The sequence below is a fragment of the Marmota monax genome, unplaced genomic scaffold, assembly GCF_021218885.2.
Source record: "Marmota monax isolate L192 unplaced genomic scaffold, Marmota_monax_Labrador192_F-V1.1 WCK01_AAM20220418_F8-fsc00063, whole genome shotgun sequence".
NCBI lineage: Eukaryota > Metazoa > Chordata > Mammalia > Rodentia > Sciuridae > Marmota > Marmota monax.
In genome coordinates, this window is record NW_026693726.1 from 4,162,199 (window position 1) to 4,174,054 (window position 11,856).

Here is an 11,856-nt window from a genome sequence, read left to right on the forward strand (position 1 = left end):
TGTGTTCTGTGTTTATGCCATAAGTCAGAATATAACTGTACACTTGAGCAAATTCTGTGCCTTCATGTGCAAAAATGTTTGACATTTTTCATTGTATATAATGTAGGCTAGGATAGCAGTTGGGATTAGCATTTTATAACATATAAACTGCTGAATATCCTAAATCCAATATAAACTAGCAAATACATAATCATGTCCTTATGAAAAGTACTAGCCACATGAAAATATTACAGATAAACATATCGATATACCCATCAAGATATGAATGTAAGCTCTCATATATTCTCAAATGAATAATTATGAATATATGTTCTTATTGTATTTTAGCTTGGGGTTGCAAAGACATTTTAATTTATTGAAATAATTTATTTGTATTTTTATTTATGCCAAAAAATTAATATATTTTATGTGAAAAATAAACCAATCTTGGGTGGCATAATGAATGTGCAGAATGTGACTATATCCAAGCAGGACTATAAATCCACACTGTGCAACTGTGATTGATTTGGGATTTGGATTTCTGATTTTGGCTGAGAGATGTGTAAAAACCTCAAGTAGTCAACAGCTCCCTATTGGCCGTGCATCTGAGGGGCTCAAGAGCATTGTTTATTCCAGCAAGTGTCTGGAATACATTATAGTCAATAAATTGGCTCCTGCTACTCCTGTTTTGGAGAATATGAAGAAGTTGTATGCTGTTATAAAAGAAATGTACTCTTCTTGAATAATTTTCTTTAAGAGAAAATTGTGAATAGGACTCGTATCATCCTGACAAAGCAATAATGAAATATTTTTCATATCTTCAAATTCAGAAAACTGGTTCAAAATTTGAACCAGGTTTGATGCCATGTTTCTAGAAATTAAAAAAAAAGTGAGGGGGGGAGTTAGATATTTGAATTGAGATTTGTTGTCTCTGTATTTTAGGAAACACCAGGATGAAGGATGTATTAATACATAAAAAAATTTTAGATAATGTTACTTCTGAATTATAAGGATTGATTTTTAGACATAATTTTCAAATAAATACCATGTTTACAGTTTTTCACAAAAGAAAGTTTGACTGTCTTTGTTATTATCAGACACTTATATTTGGTAGTTTTGGAGTTACCCTTGCTCTCCTCTTAAATAAAATTTTTGATCATCTAAGCCTTAAGAGACTCTGCATTTAATTTTTTGGCTATGAGAATTCTTTATGCTTATGAATGGGTAGAAGAGATAAGCAGAAGATTTACAAAGGCAAAGCATTCTCATCAAGTGGCTAGTTTGGCTAATATTAATATTTGGTCAAGGTATTGGGGTCTTATTAGGTTAATGTAACTTATCAATGCATTGACTTCTATAAAAGTTTTTCTTGACCAATATACATGCTTTATTTTGGAAAATTCCTGAGTCTGCATACATATAAACATGCAACAGATTAGGATCAAAAATCAGTCTTTGTGTAAGATTTCTAATTATTTCCTGTGTGTTGGTTGGTTTTATCTCAGTCTTTGAAGGTGAAGGATTAAGTCTCATTGTTCTGACTTCATGGTATCTAGCTCAAGTCAACACTCTTTGATAGATAGAGACAACAGTAAAGTGTGTGATCTAGATGATTTTGAAAGAGTGTGTACAATAATACCTGCATTCATGTTGTGCTTTGTGCTTTCCAAGGTCCTTTGCTTACATTATCTCATTTGATGGGAATAATTGAGTAGGGGCAGAAAAGGAATTTCATTTGAGGGAGAGAAGAGCCAACATTTTGATGCTCACTGAGAATGATGAGTTCTTATAAGAGCAAATCATCAAGGTATTTGCATATCTTTCACTGCTTATGATTGGATCCCCTAATCAAGTAAGAGGAAGTTCCTGAAGAAGGACCATCTCAAATTACTGGCCTGTAATGGCTTCTTCATCCAATGTAGAATACTTTCCACGTTGAATCTAGACTATCTCTAACCCCTATTAAATCGAAGGTGCAGAGGATCTTTGGGGTTACAAAAACATCCCCCTACCCAATACCCTCCCAAAGGGTTCCTTGATAAAAAGAAAGGCAAAAGGTTTAGTAAAAAGGACAGTGGGTTAGTCTTAGTTATTTTGGTCCAAGCCAAGCAGTACTACTTCAGGGGAACCCACTTCCCATTCTTTGCCTCAGTTTTCCAATCTGCAAAATTTAAGAGTATATACCCTTCTAAAATTTATTTGAATCACTGATGGAAGTTTTAACGTTTCTGGATGACTGTACATTCTTTTATATCCTACTTTCCCCACCAGAAAAAAAAAATAGTACTAAGTCACTCCACCCACCATTCCCCTCAGGACCACCCCCTCTCACACCTAGCTCCCCCACAGTTACCAAACCAACCCCACAGTCCTCCAGTATCTGAAGCCTTCATTTAGAAAACGCTGCAAGGCCCTGGCGTCCTAAACACCCCGCGGGGTGTGGGCAGCCAGCCTGAGCGCCCGGTTCCAGTGCAGAAGGGAGTCAGTCGGGTTGAGGAAGAAGGGATTGGGGTGGGGGCGGGTGCTTAGGGCACTGGAAGAGGGCTCCCCTGGCCACCGCCGGCCTTGATGTCGCTGCTCACCCTGAGCCTCGCAAAAGGCGCCCCTCGACCCGGAGGCATCGGCGCGTTTTAAAAAAGAAAGAAAGAAAGAAAAAAAAAAAAAAGCCACCGCTGGCTCCAATTTCTGGAAGCCAGAGGAAGAAATTTGCCCTCAACACCCAACCAGAACCCCTCTTTGCTCTGCCCCGGCCTCTCCGTTACCCATTTTCGGTTTGTTTTTGGAAGAACCGGTTCCTCAGCCCCGCGTCGCCGAAGTTGTGCCACGAGTAAGTCCAGCCGCCGGGCCCTGGTCGCTGACCACCCTCCCCTCGCGCCCTTTTGCCACCTTCGCACCGCGGCGGCCGCGAGCCCGCCCCTGCCCGGCCGCTCCGCCAGCTCCGGCCTCCAGTGGAGTTGCGGTGACGGGGACACTTTGTTGTGAAACTAAATCTGACTCCCGGGCTCCGAGGCAGCAGCGAGAGCCCGGGGCGGCGGACGCCCGAGGCCCCAAGGGCGAAGAGGGAGGCTATCGGTGGCGCCGCCCGGGGACCGCGGAGGGGGTGCATCCGGGGTCCCCAAGGCGATCGCCGCGTGGGGCCCGCCTGGGCCGCCTGCGAGGCCGCCTTTTCGGTGGAGGGCACGGCTGCCAGGTATCAGAAGTCACCTCTAAGGGTGCAGCCGCGCGCGCAATAGTGGGGGGCAACAGTTGCGAGGTGCCGCTGTCGACCCCCTGCCTGACTCTATTTGGGCGCTGCACGTGGAGGGATGCGTCTGGGGCTGGTTTGTTTTCCGTCGGGAAGGTGATGGCTGATTGGGACGTCAGGGGTTGGGGGATTGGGGGAGTCATCCTGGCCTTATTTGATGTGATTGCTGTCTTAGACATGTGCTTGCGCTCGAAGTTCCAGTAATAGGAAACATTTGGGGGGCATTCGGGGCAAGCTGATATTTATTTTTAGCGCTTTCTGGCCCCGGTAGTTCCTTCCTTTGGTCAGAAGTGGTTTGGTTGATTCAAATCAAAGAGGCCAACTGAAAGAAGTAGTAGATGAATTGGAGGCATAAGACAATGTGGGGGAAATATTTCCATGAATAATTAGGAACGTAAGGAAAAAATAAGCACAAGTTCTCTGCTTTATCTTCCATAGAACTGGGGTGGGTGGGGATAATGCATATTGAATAAACAATATTCTTTGCTTTCTGTGTTAACTAAGGCCCACCTCGCTTTTTTTTTTTTTTTTTCATGGTAGACAGACTGGCTAATGCTAGCTAGATAAGTCCCCTTATAAAACGTATGCTTCTTTAAAAAATTGGTTGAGCAGTGGACTCAGATCAGTCTTTGGAAGTGTGAATTGATTCTACATTCAAAAGAATCAGTAATCCCAACTATGAGTAAGAAGTGCAGGGACAACGGAGGAGAGGGATGTCTATGTTGGCAGGGAAAGCATTCTTCCACTCTGTTCCGAGTCCATAGCACCCAGTCCTGTGTCTCTAGCTCAGAGCTGTTCATTCAGTAGATATTGGAAGATGTGCAGTGTTCCAGACAACATGTTATATGGATAAAAATAGTTTCTGCCCTGAAAGCAGAGTCTGGTGGATCACCCTGAGTCAAAGTGATTATTGCTCAGAGGGGAAAACAACAACAAAACAAAACAAAAACAGAAAACAAACTAGGTGTGCGAGGCTTTGGGGAGGAATGGCCTGCATAAGTCTTGGATACCATATAGTAGTCTAAATGGAGGGAGCATTTGCTTGGAGGACAGATGTTGGCCCCAGTGACATCTAGATTTCTAGCATGTGAGTGGAGCAGCAGATGAGGAAAAGAGGTCTAGGGTGTATGTGTGTGTGTGTGTGTGTGATATATATATATATATATATATATATATACACATATATATATATATGAGGAAGTGTGTGTGTGTGTGTGTGTGTGTGTGTGTGTGTGAGAGAGAGAGAGAGAGAGAGAGAGAGAGAGAGAGAGAGAGAGAGATGGTGGTAGCTGAGGCCAGAATAGAAAGAACTTGGATGTCAGATCAAATCACAATGAATCAGACCATTCCCTGCTCAGGAAACAGCACATTCTAACATGTTTCACCATCAGGAACACCTGATGGCCTGGAGAGAAGGCAGAGAACAATGCTAATTAAGAGATGTTACAAAGTAAGAACTATGAAAAAAAATCAAATCTGATTGTTTAGCAGGTAAATAAAAAAAGAAAAAGGCAGGATGTTTGCAAAAAGAGAAACTACAATATTGTTTTACTAATTGTTATCTTGGTAACTAACCTGAAATGAAGCTTCTAAAAGTATCTAATTGTCCTTATGCATTTAACTTACATTTAGATCAAAAAACTAGAGACAAGTTTATTGCATTATTCTTTTATGATCTTTCACTCTTTACCAAGTGCATATCATCCACTCGAACACATTTATTGAGCATGTACTATGTGTAGGATGCATTGTTAATATTCTCCATCCTATGAAATGGTATTTATATCATTGTGCTGATGAAGAAACAGCCTTAGAGAACCCCCTGCAAGGTTATAGAGTTGACTGACCCGTGTCAGAGTTACAGACCCAAATCATTATCCTCCTACCTCAAGTCCTTCAGTAGTCTTTTTCTTTACTGCAATTCATTGAGACTGGCTCTGTGTTTGGTTTTCTCCTTCATCACTTTTATCAGTGACTTAAAAGAGAAAGATAAAGGAATGGATTTTTAAGCTGGCATACTATGCAAGACTAGAATTATTTTAGTCATTGAGTCAAAGAGAATGAGAGTGAGCTTGACAGGCAGAAACTGCTAACAAGATGAGAATTTCACAGGGATTAATCTATTCCTCTTATATGGAATACAGAAATTATGTCTTGAAAATGGATTATTCAAAGAGACTTTGAGTGTCCATAAATTCAGAAAATGTCAATAATGTTCAGATCCAGAAGCCATTGATCAACAGTCATGTGCTATGGAGAGAGATCAGAAAGTAACTCATTTTAAAAAGTTCTATAAGATTTTGTGTCTAGAGAGGAGAACTGTTGGGGGCTATCATCATAATCTTCAAAGATTTCAAGGAATATTTTGAATAGGAAGATGCCAAAATATGTTTTCATTAGTTCAGAAGAAGAAGAAAAAATGACCCTAGAAAAGAGGGCTTGGATGGATCCATTTTAGTTTACTATAAGGAAAAATTTCCTAAAGATGAAACCTTCCAATTCAGGACCAGATGGCTTGACAAGAGGGTGAATCTGTATCCCTAGAAGTGTTCACACAGAAGCAGGGTGGCTATCTGCCAAGGATGTTTCAGATGATTTTTGCCTAGATGGAAATTTGAATTCCACAACTTCCTTCTGTGGCTTCATCACAACATCCCATGCTGTGTATATTTCCATCACCTTACGCCACCCATCAACTGTTTTCTCATGCAATTGAGGAGAGACAGATTTCTTAATCCTTCCTACCTTTGCCCTAATGTAAGTTTTACTTTGGTTTTAAGGAAAGAGTGAAATCTAAAGAAACCCTGAGTCAGTGCCTCTTTTCTGACAGCTTAATGCTTTCTCCATTACTGTCTTTTTATTTTTGGTTTTTTGGCCTCTGAGACTGCACTCCTGCAGTCTGACTTCATCAGGCAATCCTTACTCTGGTCAAGAAGCAACTAAAAGTAAGAGTCAGCATCCAGGAAATGAGGAAATGGCTTTGCTAAATTTTAGTTATGTTTGTCTAGGGTCTGAGGGACAGTACTGGAATAGAGTAGGGAGTCATTCATTATCTAGTTCCTCCTAAACTGACACATGTAATATGCATTAATTCTAAGGTCTAATAATGAACTTGGGCCCCCTGTGTGAAAGAAGTTACCTAATGAATTGGACATTGACATCTATGCCTCTATCTATGGTTGGTGTTGCTTTTGAGTTTTAGCAGCAAAAAGGAAAGAAGGAAGGAAGGAAGGAAGGAAGGAAGGGAGGGAGGGAGGAAGGAAGGGAGGGAGGGAGGGAGGGAGGGAGGAGGGAAGGAAGGAAGGAAGGAAGGAAAGGCATGGTATAAATCTGAGCAATAAATATACTTTCATTTTATTTTTATAAATAAAGCTGCATTTTGATAATTTTCTACTGAATTTATTATAGGCTAAGACAGAACAGGTGTTTTACAAATTTGACCCAGAGTGTTACTGAACACTAGACCAATCTGTTTTAAATTCTAAACAACAACAACAACAACAAAACATATCATTTGAATCTTAATATTAAAGAGCATTATAGGTGTTCTAATCCTCACCTCTTAAATTAAGGATATGTTTTCAGACCCTTCTTCACTTCTACACCTAAATATGAACATTATTGGTTGTTGAACCTGCACTATTTATTCAATTATGAGTAAATGTCACCTGCATTAGAAATGAGTATTGGTGGATGAACAAAGGTCAGTGCTAACATCCAGTCTGAACTGGAGGGCTAAGGGCTAGTTACTGAGCCCAGTGAAGGAGCCAGTCGCTGTAAAATTGGTTTGCTGCTTCCTTGAAGGTTCTAGAAAAAAAGAGGTTGACAACTCATAAAAAACGTAAGTTGTGGCATATTTTTAAAAAATCAATTTTATTTAGCATATAACTTAATGAGTTTTGATAATTATGTACACCCATGAAACCACTACCTTCAAGGTATAGTACATTTTCAACCTCATCAAGTTCCTTCTGCTCCTCTGCAGTCCATCCACACCCCTGCCCTTGGTTCCCGGGAACCCCTATTCAGCTTTCCATCATGGGAGAGTTTTGTGGTGTGTTTGTGTGATGGTGGATCTTTCTAGACACAGGAGTAGATATTTCATTCCTTTTTTTTTCCTTTTGAGTAAAGTAAGAATATTTATCACTGAGGGGTAGTTACTTCATTTGGACAGCAGCAAACAACCACTGAATGGAGCTAGGTTCTTGTTTGGTTTCACTAGTCACTCTAGAGCATTTATTTTTTAAACTGAAACTGAGGTTCTAATAGGCTGAGAAAATATTTCTGATACATTGTATACAAAAACCAAAGAAGGGAGCCTAGTGATGCCCTAAATTCAGTAGACATAGCACAATCATTATACCAACCTCATGAAATTTCAGATGTTTATTCTGCAATATTGTGTTTTAGAATATTTTCTCTTGGATGCCTGAATTTCTATTGGATTTATAGGGCTGTGATTATCATGCAGTGATAACATAACACTGTTTCTCAAATCTCTCATGAGTGTGTCACCAATCACTGTCAATCAGCATTTATTCAGAGTTTTCCTAACATTGTTAATGAAGTAAGTGCTATAATAAAATAATTTGTAGGCCTAATGTTCTTGAAAATATCATTTTAATATAACTTTGGTTACCAAGTAAACACATCATCATTTTCCTAATTAGTGTCAGCTCATTCGATTGTCTAATTGCCTCCCATTCTTCATCTGAAGTTAGAAGGAAGTCACAGATGGTGAAAGCAATTCTATTGCACAGTAGGGTGATTACAGCTAATAATAATATAGTATATATTTCAAAAAAATCTAGAAGAGAGGATTTAAAATGATCTCACCATGAAGAAATGATAAATGTTTAAGGGGATGGGTATGGTAATTTGCTGAATTGATCATTACACAATGTATAAATATAGCAAAATATTATATTGTGCCCCATAAATAGGTACAATTGTGTGTTGCTCAAAAATTAAAAATTGTCATATTTTATATTTAGAAATTCTGTAAAGGATTGGTTAGGTTTCATATTTAAAATTTTAAATCAGCAGTACTAGCAAGTGGAAAATCTACAAAAGAAAATTGGTCTAGACATTTGCTTCTATGAAAACCACATCTCCAGCTATGAAAGACTTTCACCAGAATAGAGAACAAATTAGTTTTCAGAAATAACTCCTGTACTTGAGATGTGCTTCTTTGCCTTTTGAAAGACCAATGTGTATAGGAGTTTGGGGTGTGATTCTCCTGAGTATGCCTGATCTCTATTTTGCCTGATATAACCAAATTTCCTAAAGAAGGTGGGAAAAGCAAAGGCGAGGTGACAGACACAGTGCTTGTGGCTCCTGGAGCCATGGAATAGTGAGTTGAGCAGTTCTCTGGAGGTCATTTATCCAATGGTTCATTTCACTGCAGACTTCTGTTAGTAAATGTTCTTAGATACCCCTTGATTTGATATGTTTATTCAATCTGTAGTTGTAGTCTTCTGGGGACATAGTTTAGAATGGCCCTTTTCTTTTCCATAAAGCCATGTTCAATCACTAGTTTCCTTCTATTTCTCAGGAATGTTAGAGAACTCAACACTTGGTGAGAAGGCAAAAAGTAAAGAGACGGTGTGTTGTAATGAAAATATTCTTCCATCCAAGGAGCCACAAGTTATTAACAGTGCCTGATGGATCTCTGCTTCATTAGAGATGACTAATGTGCCATCTAAAATATAACCCATTTTTCAAAAACAGCAGGAAAAATTAAAGCACATATGATGAATAAAATAAAAAAGAAATATTTTTTTCCCAATCTCATTACTCCCTACATCTACCTCCACCCTATTTTTCTTCAATCTAGAAAGATTGTCCCAAGGGTTTGCCTGAGTTGACCCTTTATCTAATTTCACATCTGTGTTGTATACACACTTATTCCAACTTCTTCTAATGTTTTGCTCTGAAAATAGGATATTTGTGATAAATAAAACTAAAATAAAAGAAAGATAATGTTTACATGTAAGATGGGGTGCTATTTTATCAATGGCCTGGCTTCAGCTGATGGGTAGAAAAAGAATAGTGCCTATGTGGGTGAACGTGTGTTTTACTAAATTTGGAAAGCTTTAGGTTCAGGGGTCTTAAATTCCTTTTTTTTTTTTTTTTAAGTAGCAAGAGCTGTTTGTACCATTGGGGAGAAAGATTGGTAGCAATGTTCAGAATAGATGTTTTTTTTCTCATGTGCTTTAAAGTTTCTGTATTTTGTACTTGGAAAATCAGTAGGCTTATTGCTTGCATTTGGACATAAAATATTACTTTCAGGTGTGCATCATTGATCTCTATTGGAATAATTATAATATTTTATAATTATAATATGTATATATATATGTACATATGTATATATACTGGGACCAAATTTCATAATGTCTCTAGGCCCCCAAGACTAATTTTGTGTGATTGCAAACTTTTGTCATATTGTACTCTTGGTTTACTTTTGTAAAGTTTGTTTTTAACAGTACTTAAGTCTAACATTTACTTACCACTATTTATTTGCCAATGCATATTCACTAATTTCAACTCCCTCCCACCACACTCCCCCCAAGTGGCAGGAAGAAAGGAAGCAAGTTCCTAAACCTTCTATTAATCTTGTGTTAGGTGAATCTGTAAACAAAGTTAGCAAATCTAGAATGAAGTCAGATCTAGAACCTTGCTTTCTAAAGTCTCCTTTTTCATCAGCAAAGACTAGCAGTGACCTCTCCTCCCCTGGACCCCCCAGCTGGGTTTCTTGGAAGATTGGAGAAGGCATAGTTTCCTCAGGCAGAGAAAAGCCCAGTTTAAATGGACCATCACTTCTCCTTCCTTCCTCACCCTGGGAAGACTGCTACCATTCTTCTTGCTACCTGCTGAATTCTCACAGCAGATGCCTGGGCATCAACTGCTGAATGCAGGTCAGGGGCTCCCCCACCTAGAGCTGTGGTGGCCCCTGCTCTGTCTCCTGTGGGCTGCAGTAGCCTTGGAAAGGGCTGCTTGCTACTGTCTGCCCTCAAAAAAACAACTTCTTAGGTGGTCTTATGCAGCTTGAAAATATGAAGAGCTGAGTTCTATGTAAATGCATGCCCAGCTTAATGCTGTACAGCTATGTCTCAATGTTTTGCTTAGTTGATCTTTTCTTTGTACTTAAGGAGATGATGAAGTACATTTCAGGAAGATGCTTCTAGGCTTTTCCTGTATGCTCAGAGTGGTAACTAGTCCAGAGTCTTGGATTTGGTAGACAGGGCCCCAGGATGCCTCTCAGACCCTTGTCACTTGATGAGGGAACCTTGCACTTCAGTGGCCAATAAAATGTGGGATTCTACTGTGTACAATTCTAAGGGGCACCTATTTTTGCAGGGTACTGTTATGGTTAACTCAGGAGGGGATAAATAAAGGATTTGGCCATTTTGGGTAAATGCACAAGTGGGTGATTAATTCAGTTATCTGCTTTGGCAGGGTAAGTGTAGGGATGGTCTCTAAATGGATAATGGCTACTAGACTTCCCTCCTGGGAACTCCTGATACCAAGGCTCTAGCCTCTGCTATTCCCATGAATCTCCTAAAACATAACTTTCCTGGACATTCTTATACTTCTTTTCTAGGAACCGTTGCTAGATTTAAACAGAGAGCCTGGCAAGTCCACCTCTAAGTGGACCTTCCTATGTGCTTATATGTAGGTCTATACAGTATTGTGAATAGCCATTGTCTATATGTAGGTAGGTCAACAGGTAGGTAGGACATCAATCAAGTCACTTGTTTTTAGAGTGAGCCTGTTTCATAGGATATCTAAAACAAATGGTTAGGGTCAGAAAGTTGATGGATGCCTTGGAAGTTAATTGAATAATAGTACTACCATTTAACTGCCAATTCTAGCTAAGAATTTACGTGTATTCAAAAATTGTCAAGTATTAACAACATTCATTCATTCACTCATTCATTTATTCTTTCATTCAAAAATATTTAATAAATGCCATGTGGGACCAGGACAAGAAAGTAAGGCTTAGTCCTAGGCCTCATTGAGCTGCAGGGAGGCAAAGAGACAGGTAAAGAAATAATTGCAGTCCCTCTAGATAAGTGCTATAATGGAAGCAGGCTTATTTATAAACCATGAAAGATCAAGTCCAGCAAAGGAATTAAGGGTTTGCCAGAGACAGGCTCCTAAATATCAGTAGGCTCAGTCATGTCATATATTTCATGGTTTGGATTGACATGTAGAAATCTGGAAACAACTATGCTGATTTAGCAAGCAGGGGAGGATTTGTAAATAAAGTCCATGACTCTCTGTGATTTTTTGATTTTTGAATGGTAGTCTTTTTTACTGAAGACATCTACCTGAAGTAGATGAGTGCTGACTGTTTTGACTTCCCAGTAATCTCCAACTTTTCTTTTTAGACCAGGAAACAATAACAAACATGCTATTTAGTACAGAATAGTTTCATCTTTAGCAGAAATAAAATTGCAAATGAAATATCTTTCATGCTCATGTAATTTGACCATTCTTAATACCTTAAACTGTTCAGTAAGTTCAATAAGGAAATATGGAAAAGAAACACATGGGAAATAATCCTGGAATATCAAATATACAGGTTTTGATTGAAACATGTTCTCAGGACAGGTATGGAGAGGATGGGA

At 39.1% G+C, this 11,856-nt stretch overlaps 1 protein-coding gene across 4 annotated transcripts in view; it reads left to right on the forward strand.

Annotated features, from left to right (window-relative positions):
• The first annotated feature begins 2,512 nt into the window (after positions 1-2,512).
• Positions 2,513-11,856, forward strand: part of Eya1 (EYA transcriptional coactivator and phosphatase 1) — a 315,245-nt gene continuing 305,901 nt past the window's right edge. Inside the window, exon 1 of one of the 4 annotated variants that reach the window (XM_058584409.1) lies at positions 2,513-2,806. The gene's annotated coding sequence lies outside the window, so the exon portion shown is untranslated. The remainder of the gene's footprint in view (positions 2,807-11,856) is intronic. The other 3 variants (XM_058584408.1, XM_046460578.2, XM_058584407.1) reach the window with 3 other exon arrangements.